This window comes from Emys orbicularis, chromosome 9 (assembly GCF_028017835.1).
Source record: "Emys orbicularis isolate rEmyOrb1 chromosome 9, rEmyOrb1.hap1, whole genome shotgun sequence".
In the NCBI taxonomy this organism is placed as follows: Eukaryota; Metazoa; Chordata; order Testudines; family Emydidae; genus Emys; species Emys orbicularis.
In genome coordinates, this window is record NC_088691.1 from 81,886,258 (window position 1) to 81,907,968 (window position 21,711).

Genomic DNA, 21,711 nt, shown 5'->3' on the forward strand with positions numbered 1-21,711 from the left:
TAAAGTTGAACTCCCATGAAAGTCTGGGGGTTGGGAGTGAAAAAATTCTAATTACAAAATGAACAATCTACAACAGTGAGTACCCATTTGTCATATTGTATCTTTATGTGGGAGTGGAGGGAGGGATTCTAGCTTGCGTTCATACATTGCACAGGCTCTCTTTCAGTTAGAATAACTTTTTTAAATTGAATCACCCTTAGGAAATACCCCTGCTTGACTGGCACCATAAAAGATGCTGGAACAATGCAGATACAATTAGCATGGCCTCTGCACAAGCATGACATGAATATTTGCAAAGCATTCCTTTTATTTTTTAAAGGATTTAAATTACAGAAATAAAAGGTTCATATACTAGGCCAGGGGTAGGCAAACTTTTTGGGCCGAGGGCCACACTGGGATTGCAAAACTGTATGGAGGGCTGGGTAGGGAAGGCTGTGCCTCCCCAAACAGCCTGGCCCCCGCCGCCTATCCGACCCCTCCCACTTCCCGCCTCCTGACTGCCCCCCTCAGAACCTCCGACCCGTCCAACCCACCCCTAACTCCTTGTCCCCTAACCGCCCCCTCCCGGGACCCCACGCCCCTAACTGCCCCCGGGACCCCACCCCCTATCCAACCCCCCCTGTTCCCCGTCCCCTGACCCCATCCACACCCCTGCCCCTTGACAGGCCCCCCTGGGACTCCCACGCTTATCCAACTCCCCCCCCCCGTCCGCCACCAAGAACCTCCGCCCCATCCAACTGCCCCCTGCTCCCTGTCCCCTGACTGCCCCCCGACACCCCCCGCCCCTTAGCCAACCCCCTGCTCCCCGCCTCCTTACCATGCCACTCAGAGCAGCATGTCTGGCAGCCGTGCCGCCCGGCCGGAGCCAGACACGCTGCCACGCTGCTCGGCAGGAGCGCGCAACCCCGCCTCCCAGAGCGCTGCCCATGCGGCAGCATAGCTGCGGGGGGTGGGGGGAGTGCGGCGGGCGCGGAGCCAGGGGCTAGCCTCCCTGGCCGGGAGCTCAGGGGCCGGGCAGGACGGTCCAGCGGGCCGGTTGTGGCCCGCGGGCCGTAGTTTGCCCACCTCTGTACTAGAGCAAGTTTTGTGAACTCTGTTAACCCGAAAGAGTACTTCAAGCAGTTTGCCAAATCTCAAACTCCACAAGGTTCAGCCATCCCTAATTCTCACTTCAGTTGGGTGTCCACATAGGAAGTGGAGAAAAGAGATAGGACAGGAAAGTATGCTGCCACCATCAGAGCCCACACAATGTAACAGACTGTCTAGGGGCGTAGTGGAAGCTCCTTTGCTGGAGGTTTACAAAAGGAGGCTGGATAGCCATCTGTCTTGGATCGTTTAGACAGTTTAGATAGTTTAGACACAACAAATCCTGCATCTTGGCAGGGGGTTAGACTAGATAACTCTTGCGGTCCCTTCTAACCTTATGATTTTATGAAAATAAATCTAAAGTAAATCATTCACATTAGTAGAAATACTCCTAAATTATTCTGGTGTAATCAAATTATTAGCCACTTGTATTCACAAACTATCTTTCCAATTTATTGTTAAAAAAACTTTGGAATCTACAGTACAGATTTAATTGTCCTACTTAGTAGAGTTTATGGAATGGCTTCTAATAAAGATAGTAATAGTGATATATATCAGGATAATCTAACACGGATCTCAATGAAAACAAAAATAAACATATGTAGCGGGATGGTCACTCACTCCTGCCTTAAAACAGCCTGGGGAGAGGGTTGTGGCAGGGAAGGAAAAGCGGGGCTGATTGGGGAAAGCAGCCTCAGCTGGGGGCCACGCACCAATCAGGCCGAGGCTGGCTTAATGAGGGCCCAGCTGGCCCTTATAAGAGGTCTGGGGCCAGAAGCCAGAGACAGACCCTCTCTAGCTTTGAGAGGGAGGGACCTGGCTGCAGGGAGCTGAGAGAAGGTACCTGGAGTGGAGCAGGGTTGGGGGAAAGCCAAGGGAGCTGGGGAGCTCCGGTCTGGAAACCCCCTGGGCTGCGGCCTAGTGGAGGCTAATTAGGTACTGGGGTTGCAGGGGGCAGCCCATCGGTAGGCAGAGGCAGCAGGTCCAAGCCCCCCCCCGCCTATGATGAGTGGCTTTTACACTGCAGTCTGCCCCAGCAAGCGGGGGCTAGATGGTGACTAACAGCCCATGACTGAGGCAATGTGGGGAAAGAGGGTTGGGGGTTCCCCTGGGTGGGGAGACCCTGAGACTGTGGGGGTATTGCCAGGGGGCAGCACCCCAAAGACAAGGGGCACCAGGTCCTGAGAGGGACATGGGGGGCCAGTGGCAGTGGGACACCGGCCTGCAGAGGGTGCTCTGGAGGCTAGAAATGCTAATTCCCTGAGATGACCAGCAGGAGGCGCCGCAGCGGTGAGTCCCGCACCGCGACAACACATCAGAGTTTGAGTTATGATTTTGGTAATTCAAAAAAAGTTGATCACAGCCTATGGATCTGGCTCTAACCCCTTATAAGGGATAGTGTAGTAGTTCAGTAGTATGGATGCATAACTGCAGTAAATTCATGTGTATAATATGCTCTGAATATTAATCTTTAAAAGAAAAGGAGATAATATGACAAAAATTGAGAAGAGAGGAAAAAAGACAGATTTTTCTTACTGACTGCTGCAAAGAGGGGCAGATTGTCAAAGTTTGAAAGACCCTACTCAAAGAATAGTTATCAATGCTTTGCTGCCTCCCCCCTGCCAGAGCCTTTCTCTGCATGTAGAGGACTGTGCAGGACCCTCAGGGTACGTCTTCACTTACATCCGGGTCCGGATGTAAGCAATCGGTTTTCTGAGTTCGATTTATCGCGTCTGGTTAAGACGCGATAAATCGATCCCGGATCGATCCCGGAAGTGCCCCGGATCGATCCCGGAAGTGCTCGCCTTCGACGCTGGTACTCCAGCTCGGCGAGCGGAGTACGCAGCATCGACGGGGGAGCCTTCCTGCCGCGTCTGGACCGCGGTAACTTCGGACTAAGGTACTTCGAATTCAGCTACGTTATTAACGTAGCTGAATTTGCGTACCTTAGTCCGAAGTGTGGGGGTTAGTGTAGACCAGGCCTAAGGGTCTGTTGTCTCATTACTCTACTGGCATAAGCAGTGCCTCACTGTATATATTACTATATATACTCCTGCTGGAGGGCATGCAGTGTATGTATTGTACATGCTGCGATAAGTGTAGACATAGCCTTATACAGAGTCTAAGAATACTGGGTACAGTTCTCCTTGTTATAATACAATGAGCCATGGATGGATTGTACACTTATATATGTGCTAAATACTAAGGGCTACATTGTGCCATTCTTACTCCTGTTGAGTACCATTGCAATCAATGGCATTACTCAGGAAGTATGGCACTGCTTGATGTGAGTAATGGGGGCAGAATCTGGTCTAAACATAGGAAGAAAAAATATATAAATTGTTTCAAAGTAACATCTAGAGCACTGGACAAATATTTCACAATCCTACAAAATAACAAACCACAGCACTTCATCCGCTGCAGCAACAAATCAATGCAACTATAGAATTTCAACCCACATCCTTCACACTGTGTTTAAAACCTATATTGTAGTCTCATTTCCCCTTCCCAATGATGTAAGCAAATAGCCTGGAAAAAAACCGAGTTCTATTTCCATGTCACAGATTAGCTGGCTCTATGTCCCTGCACAATGAGATAATTTGAGCAAAATCCATTATTTAAGTGTCTCTTTTGGGTCTTTTTACCCCAGATGACAAAATACAAGGCTTGCACAGCATAAATAGTAGGCATCCGTCAGGCTCGAGAGACCATGGATACGTGTCCCCGAGAGGTAAAGAATTTACTCAGTTGGTTTTATGGCAGCTACAAACATGGCTGAAGAGACCCACTCGAGAGACACAATTTCTGCTGCATCTGTCACATTTAAAGGTGATGTTTCGACCCTTTGGGCTCTGCCTTCTGCGAGCTCTTTTCTCCTCTGCTAAGCTGGACAGCTTCCTCTTGGAACTCCGGAGACCTTTGTTAAGCTCTTGTTTCCAAAGGCTGCAGTCATGAGTGTGATCTTCCCATTTGTCCACATCCATGTCCATTTCTTTGAGGTCTCGTTTGCACACATCCTTGAAATGCAATTTTTGATGTCCTTTGGGTCTTTTTCCAGATAACAATTTGCCATAGACAATGTCCTTTGGGATGCCCATCATTAATTTGGTACACATGCCCAAGCCAGCGGAGGTGTCTCTGTTTGAGCAGTGTTTGCATGCTGGGTATGCTGGCCTGTTTGAGCACCTCAGTGTTGGTGACTCTGTCCCTTCAGGAGATTCCAAAGATTAAACGAAGGCAACACATGAAAGCTTTTGAGCCTCTTTTCCTGATGAGAGTATAAGGTCCATGTCTCGCTCCCATACAAAAGTGTGCTGATAACACACCCATGATACACACAGATCTTTGTGTGTTCTGTCAGTTTGTTGTTTTGCCATACCCTCTTGTTCAGTCTAGACATTGTTGTGGTGGCTTTTCCAATGCAGATGCTGAGTTCTATTTCAATGAAAGGTTGACTGCGATAGTGGACCCCAGGTATATGAACTCGTTCACCACTTCTAGCTCATAGTTGTTGATCTTGATGGAGGGTGCTTCCTCAATTCCTTGGCACATTATGTTCATCTTTTTTTAGACTTATAGTAAGCCTGAAGTCTTGTCAGGCTTTGGAAAAAACTGTCCATAATGTTTTGGAAATGGGTTTCTGTGTGGGTTGTCACTGCTGCATCGTAAGCGAAGAGGTGGTGTTGGATAAGGTCCTCCCAAGTCTTGGTTTTAGATCTGAGTCTTGCAAGATTGAACAGCTTTCCATCAGATCTTGCGTGCAAATAGATTCCTTCAGATGAGGAACCAAAAGCTTGTTTCAGTAGCAGGGAGAAGATCCCAAATAGTGTTGGGGAAAGTACACAACCTAACTTAACTCCGCTACGAATCTGGAAAGTTGCAGACACTGACCCATCGTATTGGACTGTGCCGTACATGTTTTCATGGAAGGATCGAATCATGCTTAAGAGCTTGGGGGGACATCCAATCTTTTCTAGAAGCGCAAATAGTTCACTTCTTCTGAGAAAGTCAAAAGCCTTTGTGAGACCGACGAAGGCTATGTAGAGGGGCTTTTCTTGTTCTCTGCATTTCTCTTGTAGTTGTCTCGGCGAGAAGATCATATTGATGGTAGACCTTTCAGCTCTGAAGCCGCACTGTGATTAGGATAGGTTCTGTCTGCAAGGGTCTGAAGTCTGTTCAGGACAACTCAGGCAAAGGCTTTCCCCATAATACTAAGAACGGAAATGCCACGATAGTTGTTACAGTTGTTTGTCACCCTTGTTTTTATAGAGAGTGATGATGTTGGTGTCTCTCATTTCTTGTGGTACTTCTTTCCAGCACAAGCAGAGCAACTCATGAAGAAGTTGCAGTAGAATAGGTTTTACACATTTTATGACCTTGGACAATATGCAGTGTTTTCCAGGGGCCTTTCTATTGGGGAGGCCATCTATGGCAAGGCTAAGCTCCTCAACATTCAGTTCATCATCGAGTTGGTTCATAACAGGCAGGCTTATGATGGTGTTGATGACTGCGTCCGTAGCAATATTTCATGAGAGTAAAGCTCAGAGTAGAGTTCTACCCAGCAATCCATCTGCTTGATACGGTCGTTGATAGTTTCCCCTGTTGTTGATTTCAGTGGGACTGTCTTCTTTGAAGTTGGACCCAAGACTTTCTTGATCCCATCATGATATGTTTCTGATGTTGCCTGTATCAGCTGCTACTTGGATGCTTTCACATAAGTGCAGCCATTCGGGAGAATGTTGCACAGCATAAAGCCTGTACAAAAATGGAAAAAAAGAGGAAATCCCTGTCCCTTTGGGTCTCCTGGCTGTCAGACCACAGTGAGAATTCTCATGTTATCAAGTCCAAATCATGTTTCTTACAGCACTTCCAGCAATAGATCTGGGGAGAGGGAAAGAATGGCCATTCTGAACAGCCCACATTAGTTTCTGCAGTCTCTTAAAAAAAACCTTAAAGGCCAAAATATGCATACTTGAGTGCCTAAAAATAGACAACCAAATCCATAGTGAGGCATCTAAATAAGGGCTTGATCCTACCTTCTTTGAAGTCCATGGCAAAGCTCCCATTGACTTTCAAGGTGCAGGCCTAAGTGGTCTGACCTACCGCTCTAAAAATCCAGCCACTTGCTTAGGTCCCCAGGTAGGGGATTTAACTGCCTAACTTCAGACACTTGAAATTTTTGGCCTAAGTTCCTGGCTCTTCTAGTCAAATATGAGCTTCAAATATGAGCCACTGCTGCTGCCTACTGAGTCCCTAAAAACACAATATGAGAGGTATAAACTTTTCTGTTAATCTCACCTGGTGTTAGTGCTGAAACTCGGTGATTACAATTTAAAAGCTAATGTTAACTATTTCACTGCTGCCCATTTTAGTAGAAACATCCAGCTTATCAGTATATTTACCTCCTGTGATTAGGTGCAGTGGAAGAGAGAGATGGCAGGGCAGGGGGGGCTGTAAAGGGACCCACCCTCTCCCCCAAAAGTCGTACTTATAACTGGTAGAAACCTGGAGCACCTAGCACCTAAATTTTCCCAACCTCTGTCCAACAGGAGATCGGAAGAAGAGAAATGAGCTGCTGGGTTTCCCAACCCGGGGTTCAGGTTGGAGGAATGGGAAGCCAGGGGATTTTCCTGCCCTTGTCTCATGATATAGTTGTTAGGTGGAGGAAGGAGATGCCATTGGCCTCCTACTGTCTTTGCTGGACTTATTCATTCCTTTCTCAGGTATGGGGATTGAAGGATAAAAGTAACCTACTATTGGGGTTCTCTGTGCCCTACTTAGAAGAGGGAATGTAGAGTTGTGGAGAGAAATGGTTACCACCTAAGTTCCTTTTCACAACTGGGTAAACTGTTCTTACAGTGAGGAAGATTTTCTTGAGATTTAGATTAAATCTACTACACTGTAGTTTGAACCCATTGCCTCTTGTCCTGCCTTCTGTGAGAGAACAAATTTTCTCCATCTTTTTATGGCAGCCTTTAAAGTATTGGAAGACTGCTATCATGTCCCCCCTCAGTCTCCTCTTTTCCAAACTAAACATACCCAGTTCCTTCAGCCTTTGCTCATATGGATCCTTTCCAGTCTCTCTACATCCTTTCTATACGGTGGTGACCAAAACTGGACACAGTACTGAGGCCTAACCAGTGCTGAGAAGAGCAGTATTATCACCTCCGGTGACTTGCACGCTATGCTTCTGTTAATGCAACCTAAAATAGCATTTGCTTTTTTTTCAACAGCATCACATTGCTGACTCATTTTGAGGTTGTGATCCACCACAACTCCCAGATCCTTCTCAGCAGTGCTGCTGCCAAGCCAGTTATCCCCCATTCTGTATTTTTGTATTTGGTTTTTCTTCCCTAAGTGTAGCACCTTACATTTGTCTTTGTGTAATTTCATTTTGTTGTCTATAGCCCAATTCTTCAATTTATCAGGAATCTTGCCTCTGAATCTTGCCTCTATCATCCAGTGTGTTGGCAATCCCCCCTAGCTTTGTGTCATCTGCCAGTTTGATCAGTTTGCTCTCTATCCCTACATCCAGGTCATTAATAAAGATATTAATCAACTCCGTACCAAGAACAGATCCCTGTGGAACCCCACTTGAGACCTCCCTCCAATCTGACATCATTCCATTAATAGTTACTCTTTGTTTGCAGTTGTTTAACCAATTATGTATCCACCAAATGGTAATTCCACCAAGCCCGCATTTCTCCAGCTTACTTATCAGAATGTCATGTGAGACTGTGTCAAAAGCCTTGCTGAAGTCCACATATATTATGTCCACTACATTCCCCCTATCCACCAAACCAGTTATTTTGGTGTAATAAAGTGCAGAATGTACTTGGGCCAGACTTTATTTTGAGCCAAACTGAATTTGCTGAGCTTGTTCTTTGAATTCAGTTATTCAGCCATCCAATGCAGCACAAGAAAGTACTTCTTTTCTACAGCATTATAGCCCAAATTAATTATTGCTACATCCCTGTGTTAAAAAGAATAAAAGGCATTTTTCCAGGTGCACCATTTAAGGAGGAAGCAATAGGGTAGCCTATTACCGCCCCCAGATTTTGTTGATGTTCATTGGTAGTCAGACTGTCTGATTCAAGATGTAGCAAGCAGAAGCAGATCTGCCCCTAGAGAGAGTGCATGGTCAGAAAAAGAGGCACATCCTGTCTATATGTGGCATGCAGCTCTGAGCACTTAAAATTGCTAGGTCTTGAAAAGTGCTAAGTATTACAAAAAGTGAACACAATATTTACTAAGTTTAGAGAATTCACAGGGATTAGGAGCTATAGAAATGAGGAGTACAATTTATATGCAGTAAAAATGCCAAAGAGGCATTTTTGACTTTGAAATGTACAGATTGCATGAAAAGGAAAGTATTACCCAGCCAAAACAAAACATGAGGGAAAATATACATACACAGTCTTTCAAGACAGCTAAATTATAATTTAAATAGATTACCTCATAGCTTTCAGTTAAGAATAGAATCCAAACATCAAAATAACAGTGGTCTCTGATTGCAAGGAGGAGAGGAGCAGGAAGACAATATAAAAATTCAGTCAACCATTGCATGACTAGGAAGGAACAAATGCAACTTGATCACCATATATGGGTTTGGAAAAGAATTTTCCTCCTAGTCAGACTGGCAGTGATCTTGGGGAGGGGGAGGGGTTCTCTTCCTCTGCAGCATGTGGGTCACTCACAAGGATTATCTGGGCATATCTCATTTAATAATTACCCTGCCATTGTGGGGACCTTGGGCACTGGTGCACCTCGATCCTTCCTATTCCCTCGCTGTAAACATAATAGTTTAGTCTCCTGTGGACTGTAATACATTGGTCTCATTTTGTTTGTTGAGTTTAGTGTGTGGGTTGGTGTTAGTGGCCTGTGATATACAGCAGGTGAAGTTAGGTGATCTGGCCTTAAACGCTATGACTCTAACTTTAATATGCCAAGCACTGTAAATACAAAGTGAAGCACTGCATGTATCTCTAAGCTAGTATACAGCAGGTAAGCATTTAAAAGCCAGTTACTATAAAAGAGTTCACAACAACCTCCCTCCCTTCCAGCAAAGTTGATATGCCAGAAACTGTTAACAAAAAAAAAAAGATACTGCCATTGCTCCAGGTTTGCTAGTGTACAGGCAAATATTAAAGTTTAAAAGGTAGTGATAATAAAACAAATGAAAACAGTTCAAACTAAGGGCAAATACAATATTGAAGTGATGTTAATTTTTCATACAAACAATGTATAATACCACAGGACTGGCACAGAAAAATACTAAGCACATGCCTGTGAATACCAAGCAGCTAAACCAAAAATATTAATGAAAATCACATAAAACTACTCTCCTCATTCAAACATATACCATGCGATGCTGCACATTATAAGTCTAACCATGCAAGTCCTCCGAGCCTGAGTTAAGGTACCTTCTAGAACTTACTTCTAGCATTTTGCAGAAATAATGTTCCCTTAACAAGCAGTTTTTTCATTATACACAGTTTTAGCTTCCTTTACCAGGCAGTACTGTAACTCCTCAGTAGAAAACACCTTGGGAAACATCAACTTCTTCCTTCTCAACTAGGTCAGTGGAGGAACTAAGATCAAGATGGAACTGATTCTTTTATGTTTTACTATCAACTGATTTTCATGTCGAATATGTACATAGTAAGTGTGACCTGGAATTGATTTGTACTGATATGGGTAATCTCGTGAAATGTTTCCCTGATTCCCTGAATAATTGAATTTGCGGACATGAAGTCAGCATACAGTGTGCAAGGAGCTGACAGTCTGCAGTTTACACACTTGAATAAAGTCTCATTTCACAGATTTGCCATTCCCTCTGACTGCATATGACACTTCATAACCTCTAAAAATCAACCCCCAACCACAAGAGTTATAATCCCAAATTACCCTGGACAAAGCTACTGTATATCTTAAATATTTCCAGTGATTCATGCCCAGATCCCATTCTAAAAGTAGGAGGGCCCATTCTCACTGTAATCTCCCTCACTTGATGAGAGTTGTCTGGTTTCTTTCTTAAACTCACCAACTAGTGCCTACTAAAAAGAAGAGCTACGCAGCACATTCAGTTTGAACCATAACACTCTCTCTCTCTCTCTCTCACACACACACACGTACAAATAAACCTTTGATCAAATCCAGCCTGCATTCAGAAACTAGCAATGATTCACACAAATTTGCTTGAGTCTGTGAACACTCTGTCAAAGCAGGATAGGAGTTTCTTTACTCTATCCCAGTTCACAGACACTTTGATGCTATTGTGCATTTCAGTTCTGAACTGAGACAAGTTACATAGCATTTCCCCAGTGTCCCTGACTAGTGGTGCCTACTGTGAGGAATCAGAAGGGAAGGCAGAAACTTTGTTTCTTAGGCTGTGGTTAAGTTAATGTCACTTATCCAGACAGAAAAGTCAGAGAAAATAAACGTTTCAACTCAGCCTTGGGCAGTAGTCTAGGCCAGTATGTTACTAGCCTTCATTCCATCAGTTAGTGGAAAACTAAATTATTATTATTTAGCCTAATTATATGTATTACTTGTATAGCTTTGCAAGAGAAGTTCTCTGACTCGAAATCCTGGTTCAGCTAATGCCACTACATCCTGTGCCAACCAGGTCCAACATTTCTACAGCTCCAGCTGTCTGCTCTGGCTACCCAGCAGGTGCACATACATGCTTCTTCCCTCGGCCACAGTGTTGCTCTGTCACCCCAAGATCACTGTTATAATCGCACTATCTTTGTAATGTATTCATATAGTTATCCTTCCACATAACTATAGTTCCTATGTTCCTTCCAGACCATGGTTCACCTCTTTGCAGCACTGATTGTGAGTGACAATCTGATTGGTATTTCCTGTAGGAAAATGGAAAACTCAGGCTCGGAGGACTTGCATGGTTAGACTTATAATGTGCACTCGAATCTGATCACCAGAAGACAGCACCTGCCTCCCATGTTATCACTCAATCTGCCTACTGCCCTTATTACTACAATCTCCCACAATGCTTGCTTTCTCCTTCTCTTTCTTACTGCATTTATATTATGCTCATCCAATGTGGTGTCTCCTCTTCCCCATGTATAAAGTGTGTGTCACTTATTATCTCTAGTTAATTTGCTCCCTCCTCTCACAAAAGAAAAAGCCTCTGTGTTGTCTTCTAATAAACACTTACAATCATATTTTCCAACATGGTCACTAGTCCAGTTTCTGGTCCCAGTGAGCCAGTGAACCCATGTTAACTCAAACTTTGCCTGTGGGTTTGCAGTGAGATTCAAACATACGGCAAACCAGATGTGTTTGCAGCCAAACCTTTTCAAACGTCAAGGATTGCAAACTCATCTGAATCAGTTATGATATAAAACATATCAACCTGGAGGGGTTTACAGTACTCTACTACTAAAATCTGAATCGTTTAGAAATTCTAACAAACCTTTTGAGAGCTGTGATCCCTTTGGAATTCAGGGATTATAACCCAATTAGTCTGCAATCATATGAAAAACACAAAGAAAGGAATTCTGAATCTTGTATATGATGAACCTAGAGCCATGAATTCACAATCTGTTTTACAGCAACCATCATCTGGTCCGTCAGCCTCCTGGATGATTCCTCTGCTGCTGAAGCATGAGGAAGCTGACAGATTTAATCAAGGCCCTCATACCAAAATAGACAATGTTAAACCTGCCTTGCTTTATTCTACACTGAGTCATTTGGAGGAAACCGTCTTCTTAAATGAATAATTTACAAAGCAAAATAGTCAGGCCACAGACTTGTTTAGATACAGTAGAGGAGACATTAGTTATATAATATTGTAGGAGAATGCCACATCGCTAGCCAGGAGTTGAATTAAAGTCTGGGAAAGAAGACAAATTCGAGAAATAAATAAATAAATAAACCTCAATCAAAACAAGCTGCAGTGCTGAGGACAGCAGGGAAAGAACTATCTGAGTGAGCTGACAGCTTCTTACTGAGAAATTGTGTCCCTAAATTTGGGTGTGGAGAGTGATCATTTAGGAAGCATGGTTTAGTAGATTAAAAAATAGGATATGGAAAGTCAGGAGCTGAAAATCCAATTCGTGCTCACTTGCTGTGTGACCTTAGACAGGTAATCTAACCTGTCTGTGTCTCAGTTTCCAAATATGTAAAATGGAGATAATATTGTAATAACATACCTCACTGAGAAGATTAATTTATTAACATTCACAAAATGGAAAATGCTACATGAGTGCGGACATTTTTTATTACTATAGGCAGCACAGCCAGCAATGCCTATAGTTGCTTGACAATTTCCATTGAGACCCTATTTTCAGTTGTTTATAACTTTGCCCAACTTTAATCATTTCAGCTGAAATTTTCCATGCCAGGTGACTGCATCAGGCTGACTTTATTTTATTTTATTTTATTCAAATTTCAGCTAAACTAGTTCAGCAATTTCTCAGAACAACGTTAGGAAAAATATGTTTTGCCCACGTTAAAATTTCTTACAACCGTTTTGTTGAGAATTTCTAGTACCTCCATACTTTGGAGCAAAGACTTGTAATTTGGCCAGTGGTGGGTGGGGGGAGTTGACATGGTGTCAGGGTTGTGACTTTTGTTGTCTCCATGAAAATTCCCACACATTTGGACAAGTTATAAGCCTCTGAAAAATCTGTTTGCTCATGCTCAATAGAGATTTGTTGGAGATTAGTCGTTACATTCTCTGAAGATTCCATCTGCACTGAGCATGCTCCCTCTTGGGAATGCAAGAGCTGAGCAGGACTTTCCTTGCAATAGCTGTTTCTGGATGATGTGGATCGCTCTAGCACTGCACGAAGGACCTGAGAGGAGGTAGTCCAGGCAACCCTAATTCTGGCCTTTCCAAACTTTCAAATGCTTGACTTTTCAACCTAATGTTCTTTTAATGTAGTGTTTTGTAATATAATTTATATATTAAGGGTGGGCATTAGATCTCATCAAAATGACCAGCTTTCAAAGGCAACGTATCAACTTTTCTCAACGTTATCTCATAGTCCATTTTAAATAGTTACTCCTTTTGTTAAATGTCATTCAGAGAGTTCCTGGACAACAAAATGGCTCATTGTTGCTGCCCTAGTCATATGTGCCAATACAATATTGAATGGGTTACTGGCTATTCTTCCATCGATTGCATGTGACTGTGAGTTGAGCTATTGTGATGCAACTTGTTCTAAGTATACAGTAAAGTGCATCTTTCTATTATAGATAGTGCTGGATTATCTGGAAGCACATTACTGTGAGTAGTGTTAAGTGAAACAAAAGTAGACAAAATGTGGAACACGGGCTTATGTGCTAAGCAATGAGCCCAAAAGAGCCTTCCTCCAGTGGGGCCCCTTTCAGATCCAGGGCTTCAAATCCTAGCTCTGGGGACAGTTCTCAAGATGCTGCATTTCAATCTTGAGTGATATTGGTGGCAAAAGGGGATATCGTCCTCTGCCTAGCTACAAAACTTGACGAACACATAATCTTGCTTCATAAAACAATCTACTGCTGACATGCAATTTTCAGTTCCAGGCTATGCTGTCATGGCTTATTACCATAACGAATAGTATGGGATGGCATCTCATGTTAGGAAAGGGCTGCGCACTGTCACTATATTGACATCTGGTCCAAGTGACATCACAGAATGCTGGGCAATAATAGTGAATACATTTATGTTGATCAGTGTTTACAAACCTCCATCAGTTAAGTGGCCAACCCCTGCTCTGCCCATCTTTCCAGATGCTTCTATCTACAATTCCTACCATGTCAATTGGGGATACCCTGACAGCAATGCAGATGGAGAGATTCTAATGGAGTGGGCATTAATCACTGACCTACAACTCCTCTACAAACCAAAGCAAATATTAAGCTTTCATACTAGCAAATGGACAACAGGCTCTTCACCCAACATTATCTTTTCATCTTCTGGGCAACTGCTGCCAGTGGTCATAAAGCAGAAGGTGCTTGAAGCTTTGCCAAAGTCTCAACATCAGCCATCTTTGATCACCTGGGTCTGTGGATATCAATAAGAAACAGCTTACAGAAAGCCCCGTGAAATTTTTGGAAAGCTTAGTGGGAGGTCTTTCAGTGAATTGGCTGAGTTGGATTTGATATATCCAACCAATATAAATGATTCCTAACAAATTTTCTGTGAATTAGTTCAGCCAGCTGCAAAGACATCAATCCCTAGAGGCTATCGCTGACAGTATATCCCTGAGTGGTTGTCAGATGCAATTAAGGTCTAACAGGAATTCAATCTGCTGATAATAAATGTAAAGTTCTTAATAAGAACAGGGAGCTCATTCAACTGCTGGATCAAAGTAGGTGTGATAGATGGAGAGAAACAGTCACAAAGATGGACATTACTCATTCTAGCCAGAAAGCCTAGCAGACCTCCAGAATGTCTTTTGATGATTCCAGTCTCCACAAATTCTATCACAACCCAGCTGTACGCTGAACTTGGATAAATCTTTCATTTGTGTGATCAAAGCCGAGGTTACAAAGAGGTGGCAGGCTCTGAGTGCGGATTCAAACCTGATGGCGTCTTTTTCAGACAAAGAGCTGGACCTGGCCATAAAGCTTATGAAAACAGGATAGGCCTGGATTATATCCATATAGAGTTCCTACTTCACAGAAGCCTGACAGCCAAAATCTGGCTGCTTTGGTTTTTCATCCTATGTTTCTAGGACAACTGCATTTCAAAAATCTGGTGCAGGGCAAAAATTGTAGCCATTCTGAAACCAGAAAAACTGGTGGCAGATCCCAAGAGCTATCAAACCATTCTTCTCCTTTGTGCCTATGCAAGCTTATGGAGAGACAGAACCTCATTGATGGACATCAGAATATCAAACCACAACTGCCTTCAAATGAGGATGGTGTACCTAAGATCAAGTCATTTGCTTAATACAAGACATTGAAGATGCCTTTGAGAAGGGCAAGAAAGTTGGTTCCATCCATGTTAGCTTCATATAAGACTGTCTGCATACAAGGCTGACCACTAAGTTGTTCCAGACTGCAAGCCCATGGTACGGTTCATCATGGAAATCATAATGAATTGATGCTTCATCTTGCAAGCAGGAGACAAAGTCTGCTGCCTTAGGCATCTGTTACAGACTCCCACAATGATCCATTCTAGCTCCTCTCTTTTTCAACATATATACTTAGAAACTACCAACACCTAAGCCAATTAGTATGTATATGCAGATGACATCCATCCCACTGATGTGGGTAACATTCTACACAATATTGAAGGGTTACTCTGCCAAGACACAAATGGTCTGGCCACTTACCTTTGTCAGTGTGATACCAGAGAAACGCCATTTTGAAGTCCTCAGACTCCATCTTCTATCCCTAGCTTCTATTTTGAATGAGCAAGAGTCACTCCATGGGTGAGCAAGAGTCACATTAGATGAAAGCTGTAGGTCACTTAGCACTGAAATTGGCAGGAGAGAAATTGGCAACAAAAGCAGAGGTGAGGCAGTTGTTGATCATGAAGTTGGGTACATTAAAAAACATTGTGATGTGGTATGTGCTCTGCAGAACTCTGACAGGAAAATATTAGCAAAAGTAAACAAAACTGTCTGTCAGCATAGTATATAAAGAGAGTGTCAAAGATACAATTAGCAGAAGAGAAGGTGCAAGGAGTGTAGAGATGGTGCAGAGAGAGAGTCTGAGAGTGCATGTAGAAGTTGGAGCAAAAACCAGAGAAGGATCCAAAGATGAGAGATGAGACTTAACATGAAAGACACTGAAAGACTGTTACCAGCAGCTGTCAGCAACCTGTGGAAGACTGGCCATCTGAAGCAAGGCACAGCCATTTAGCATCACTTCAAACTGTATGGTAATGGAGTTTGGGGTGCTCTCTAGCTTGTTGTGAGGGATTTGTGTTTTATAGCATCAATAAGGGGTGTTGTTAGGTTGTTATTGTGTTAGGGATTTGTGTTATTTGTGTTTGCACCAATAAAGGGTGCTTTGTTTTGGAACACTGCTTGTGTCAATCATTTATCAGAGGGCTGTATCCGTATCCTCTAGAAATTCCTTAGACATCCTGGAGACCATACATGAGGAGAACAGATTGGCCAGGCGATCATTCAGATGGAAGATTGTGGCCACTGTCTTAGACTCCACTTGTTACCCTGAAAACAGAAGTTAAGTATCCCCAGAATAGCTCAACTATTGCCCCCTCCTGGGTTTACCAAGAGTTCCCTCAAAACAGCCCAACTGTTCACCTATTATAACCAATCTACTGCTTACCAGTCTCTGCTGAGGATTGTTCACTCCCTTTTTAGCTAGTTGCCACTTATTTAGGAGTCAAACTGGACTGTAGTCTATCTTAACGGTCCCATATAGAACACAAAGAAAAAGATTATCTCCTACATTGCGTTGATCCAAAAGCTTGCAGGATCCTCCTGGGAAGCGGAGGCAAATGTTCTATAAAATCTCTGTTCTGGCACTGGTGTTCGCTTCAGAGGAATACAGTGCAGCAGTGTGGGACAAAAGATGGCATAGCATCTCATTGATTTGGAGCTGAACACAGTCACCGTATCATTGGTGGCTGCCTTAGACACACATTAACATCTAACTTATATGTGTTGGCTCACATAGCTCCTCCAAAACTTTGACATGCCATCACCCTTAAAACTATGTGGCGGGATAGGGCAGATGAAACCACCTGCTGCACACAAGGCCTGACAATGATTCCAATACGTGCAAATAAACAACTCACATTTCCCACAAGAAGATCTGCCCACCTCCAGAAGAAAACACATACCCCGTAGTTCCTGATGACTTTCCACAACTGACTTTGCAATATCCTTTTGAGGTGGCCATTCGTGCATTCATGTCCAGTGCTGCCGGTCCAGTGCCTATTTCAAATAAACAACAACATATCCGGGCCAGCAGCTATGACTTTATGGAGTGGCAGCAACTCCTGGGATAGAGAGACAGGCATGCCAATGAACTTCAGAAAAGCCCTACTTTACAATCTAGGATGCATATCCTGAACTAGGCTTAATAGGCTACTGACTAGAATGGACATAGTGGGTCCCACAATGCAGAAATTTGGCTTAGCCCAGTCTTCACAGTGTGACTGCAGAGCAGTGATGCAGACAGTCAAACGTGGTGGAGTGCACAATTAGAAGATTGGATGGTGGACTGCAACACCTTACTACCCTTGATGATGCAGCAATTAGATGGCTGAACAATTTAGATAATGACTTGTGATGCATGGGGGGGGGAAAGAGTACCTGGAAGTAAACTTTCAGGAGAAGCAGATTTCTTTAATTTTTTCTTTTGTCATTAGTATGAAGGACTGCCATCAGAGCTCCCTTAGACAAATAGCTGGCACAGAAACCTGTATGTTTCAAGCCAGAGACAATCTATTAATACTATTTCCATTCTCTGATTCTGTAACTGGCATGCTGTATTCTCTTTGACTACCAAATTACCACTTTTTAATGTATCAGCTTCAACTTAGTAGTCATCTGTTAGAAGTACAGAAAGTTATCAGGGAGTACCCGAGATCCCATTAAGGTTACAACATAGTGCCTGATCCTACAAACCCTTACTCCTGTGGTTATTCTCACTGAAACCAATATGACTACTCAATGGAGTAAGTGTTACTTACATGAGTACAATTTGAGAGGACTGGCCATTTATTATAACACCAAAATGCCTGGGATTATAAACTGTTATAAACTATTTTAAAATTTAGAGAGAACTTTTCTGTTTTTTTTTCTTTGTTTTTTTTAAATAACACGAACAAATGGCAAATTGAATTACAGTAAGGAATCTGATCATGCACACAAATATTTTGAGAGAACATCACATGAGTTAAAGCATTATGTTGTCATTTCTTTGGTTCATCATGGCAGTAGAGGCATATCTAATAAATATATTTAATTTTTCCATGAATGGAATGACCTTTTTGTTATCTCTAAAAAAGGCACTGCATAAAAAGATTAGAGAATATAGTTCTGAAGTCTTCTTAGCTATCCTTTCATATTAGTACCCTTTACTGCACTGGCCAGATCCTCAGCTGGTGAAAATGGGTGTTGCTCTACTGAAGTAAAGGGAGCTGTGCAAATTGACACTAGCTGAAAATGAGGCCCATTGAGCCCAAACTGTTACCTGGTCACTTTTATATGGGATTCTTGCCTGAATAAAGACTGAGGAAGAACTTCAGAATTTGATCCACAGATTATATAACTGATTAACCCCTATATGTGCTAGCTTGTGATATCTTCTCTCTCCCCACCCCCTCCAAACTAGGGGCTCTAAAAACAACGGGACAAATAAGGGATGCAGACTCAGGCATTTTAGTCCCCTTTGAACAGATTTTAATGTTACTTTCCCTCCTGCAATGGGCCCCAAAGTATTGGCACTTCGTTTGTTCACCTCAGTACATTTTGAAAAATGAAACCGCTGGGCTCATTTTAACTCAGACCACTCTGATTTCCCTCTACTTCTGGAACTTTACTGTACTTTAAATATCAGGTGGTTGAGGGAAACCTACTACCCTCACATAATTAGACTCATTTTAAAATGTTTTTAAATGACTCGTCTGCCATCACCATTTGTAAGAAGGATAATGGGTAGAAGGGTTGGAATTATGACTGTGTAAAGGGTGATTTTAAGGCAGTAGAAAGATGGATAGTCCTGGAAGCAGATGGCTTGCTGTAATAACTGAAGTGGCAGGAATGAAAGACTAATGCATGAAAGGTTGAAATTGAGACGTTTGAATTAATAAGTCTCTAGAAAAGATTAGAGTAGGGTGGTTATTACTCTGCATTTAGATTTACACTGGGGTATCTCTGTTCTGTTAACTTTTTGAATGTGTCCTTTTCTTGCCTTCATTGGATGCTTCTCTGCCTTTCTGCTCAGTCTATAAAAACGTATGTTCCTTTTCATTCCTTGAATAGGCTGTCCTACTTAATTGTAGGCTGTACACCCTCGTCTTACTCAGAAAGGAAATTAGTTCTCGATGTTCACCCTTCTCCATTAAAGAAAGGTTGCATCTCTGAGGTGGCAGATATTTTAGTTTGTGGAGCTGGTAATATCAGAGTTGAGAAATTTCAGTTGGCACTTGCATCCCTGAAACACTATATGGGCTTCTAGGAAAGTGGGTGTGGGGAATGGTAATACAAATCTATCAGTTGCCTGTTTGGAACGTTGGTAACAGAAATCGAACTACTGCCGTTGTTAACTATGTAGATAGTAGCGTGGTTTCTACTAGTATGGCGCCAAACATGCACAGCACATGCCTATCTAGTTTGCCAGAGAATCTTGAGAAAAGTACAGTTCAGGGCCATTTCTATACCCAGCCCCCTTCTGAATGCAAAAAAGTCTCTCCTGTCTGCCTCTCCCTCTTCAGAAATCATTAAGTGCGCGTGGGGAAAGGAAGCTTGCAGAGAAGCGATGTGACTGCATTAATGTGACAAAGGCAACGCGCCTGCATGAAACAGGCATTGTGCACGGCAGAACTTCCACTGCGAACCCCCCTTTTGCATCCTCCGCCTCTCTCTCGCTCCCCCTTGGGCTGAGCCTGGGGAGACATGAAAACCCCGTGAAGGAAGGTGCAGTCTGAGCTCCCGCTGCGGCTCAGCTGTCACTTTGCATACGGCCTGTGTGTGTGTTTCACATACGCGAGACAGAGCAGCAGACGAAAGTCTGCCCCAAGCCTCCAGTCCCGAGTCAGGAAATGGGGCACCTCCGTCGGACCAGTGCTCCCCTGCGCTGAGGGCCACCGGCAGGCGCCTCCTTCCCTTGCCATCCCCGAGCAAGCTGTGGCGGGAGTGCCTGGCTAATCCCCCTCCTCCCCGCCCGGTGCGGGCAGCGAGGTGACGAGGGGTTCTTCTTCCTGCCCCCATCCCATTGTACGATCGCCCGGGGGAAGCCTTCGGCTCCCCCCAGCGAACTGCTCAGCCGGTCGCCGGGAGACAAGGGCTGGTTTATTGCCGCCAGCAAAGCCTGGCTCTGCAGCAGCCGCCGCCAAACTCCGACCGCAGCCGGTGCGGGAAGCAGGCAGCGCTCTGCTGGGCTTTGATGTCTTGGAGATGCCGCAGCTCCTCGCCCCTGGCCCTGCTGCAGCCGGAGTCTGAGCCCAGCGCCCCAGGAACAGAGTCTGTGCCCCGTTCTACCTCCCCAGCCCAGCCGCTATCCCGCCGGCTCCCGGCGACTGCTCAGCCGGGGACACCCAAGGCTGCCTCCGCTTTTTCATTGGTCGGTGATGTGTCTATTTACATCCGCACCGAACTTCTCCGAACATCAGCTGGTGAGTCCCGGGAGAGGAGACAGGGCAGCGGGACTGGCAGGGGGAGAGGGGCAGCGAGAAGAGACAGGGCAGCGGGGAGAGGACAGGGCGAGGGCATATCGACTGGAGAAGGGGGGAGGGAGATTTGAAGTGGAGAGAAGGGGACTGGAAAAGGGGAAGAGAATAAGAGTGGGGTCGGACAGGGAGAGGTTCTGGAAGTGAGGGAGGAAGAGGAGGACAGGGAGAAGATGCAACTGGAGAGCTATGGAGATAGTCACAGAGAGAATGCAGTTTTCTAAACTCTTATCACACCTCCCTGTACACAGTTACTTGGCTGTCCTTCTCTTCAACAAACGTGCCCTGGAACATGTTGTAGCAAAGTCTCCTCTTAATGTTATGGATATTGATGTTATGGTGGCCAAGCCTTCATTGGACTGTGATTTTTAATTATATACAGCATATAGTTTACACTATCTAGATTTATGTTATTTCACTCTCGTTCTGCTACTTTTGTCATTATGAAGTCATACATACCTTATTTTCAAGTACCCTGTTTTCCTCCATTGGACTCAAATGTAATTTACAGTGATACTGATTATGCTTCGAGGGCATTTGGTTATTTTTTCACATTGTCTTTTACATAAAAGTTATTACACATTTCATAAAACTTATGTATTAAATCACTATGGTTTTGAACCTGCAAGAAACTTAGTGCCACCAGTGAGATGCTGAGCACATCCAGCTCCTAGCTAAGTATCCTGCAGGATCCAGCTTAGTGTTCCAGGGGCCACATCCTGCACCCTTTACTTATGGAAGGCATCCTACTGAAATGATCGTAAGTGACCCTGGTTTTACACCTTTGGTAACTTTGGTTTTACATCTCCTCCAAAGGATGAACAATGGATGCCATAACCAATCAAATTGCCACCTACTGAATAATCAGTAGTGTCAATAGGATTCTGATATCCCTTTTCTTGATCCAGACCACTACTTAGCTTGTAGGAGCTGACAAAATCATAGCACAAAGTGGTATGGCTGTAACAAATAATTTGTGTTCACTTTTTAATTAAAAATGAATTACATTTGTAAATGGTGAAGGTTGTTGCAGGTATACATAGTTACTCCAAGATCACATTCACATGTCTGATAAAATGTAGAAGAGATAGGAGCCCTAGCCCAAGAATTCATGCTTATCTGAGTGATGGCTGAAGGCATTTGTTAGTCATCTCTGTCAATCCTTTCCTACTCTTACTGTAACACACCAGGTATGTCTACTCCTCAGTTCCTCAGGACATAAGTTTTAACTCATGTGGAAGTGTGTGGTACTTTTGGGACACACATACATTTTTTCGGAGATTTGATTGAGAACATGT

The 21,711-nt window shown here is 43.7% G+C and overlaps 1 non-coding gene across 1 annotated transcript; it reads left to right on the forward strand.

Annotated features, from left to right (window-relative positions):
* Positions 1–209: 209 nt before the first annotated feature.
* On the forward strand, positions 210–312 carry LOC135884186 (U6 spliceosomal RNA). Its single transcript, XR_010561679.1, has one exon. It is a non-coding gene; the product is annotated as a U6 spliceosomal RNA (small nuclear RNA).
* The last annotated feature ends 21,399 nt before the right edge of the window (positions 313–21,711 follow it).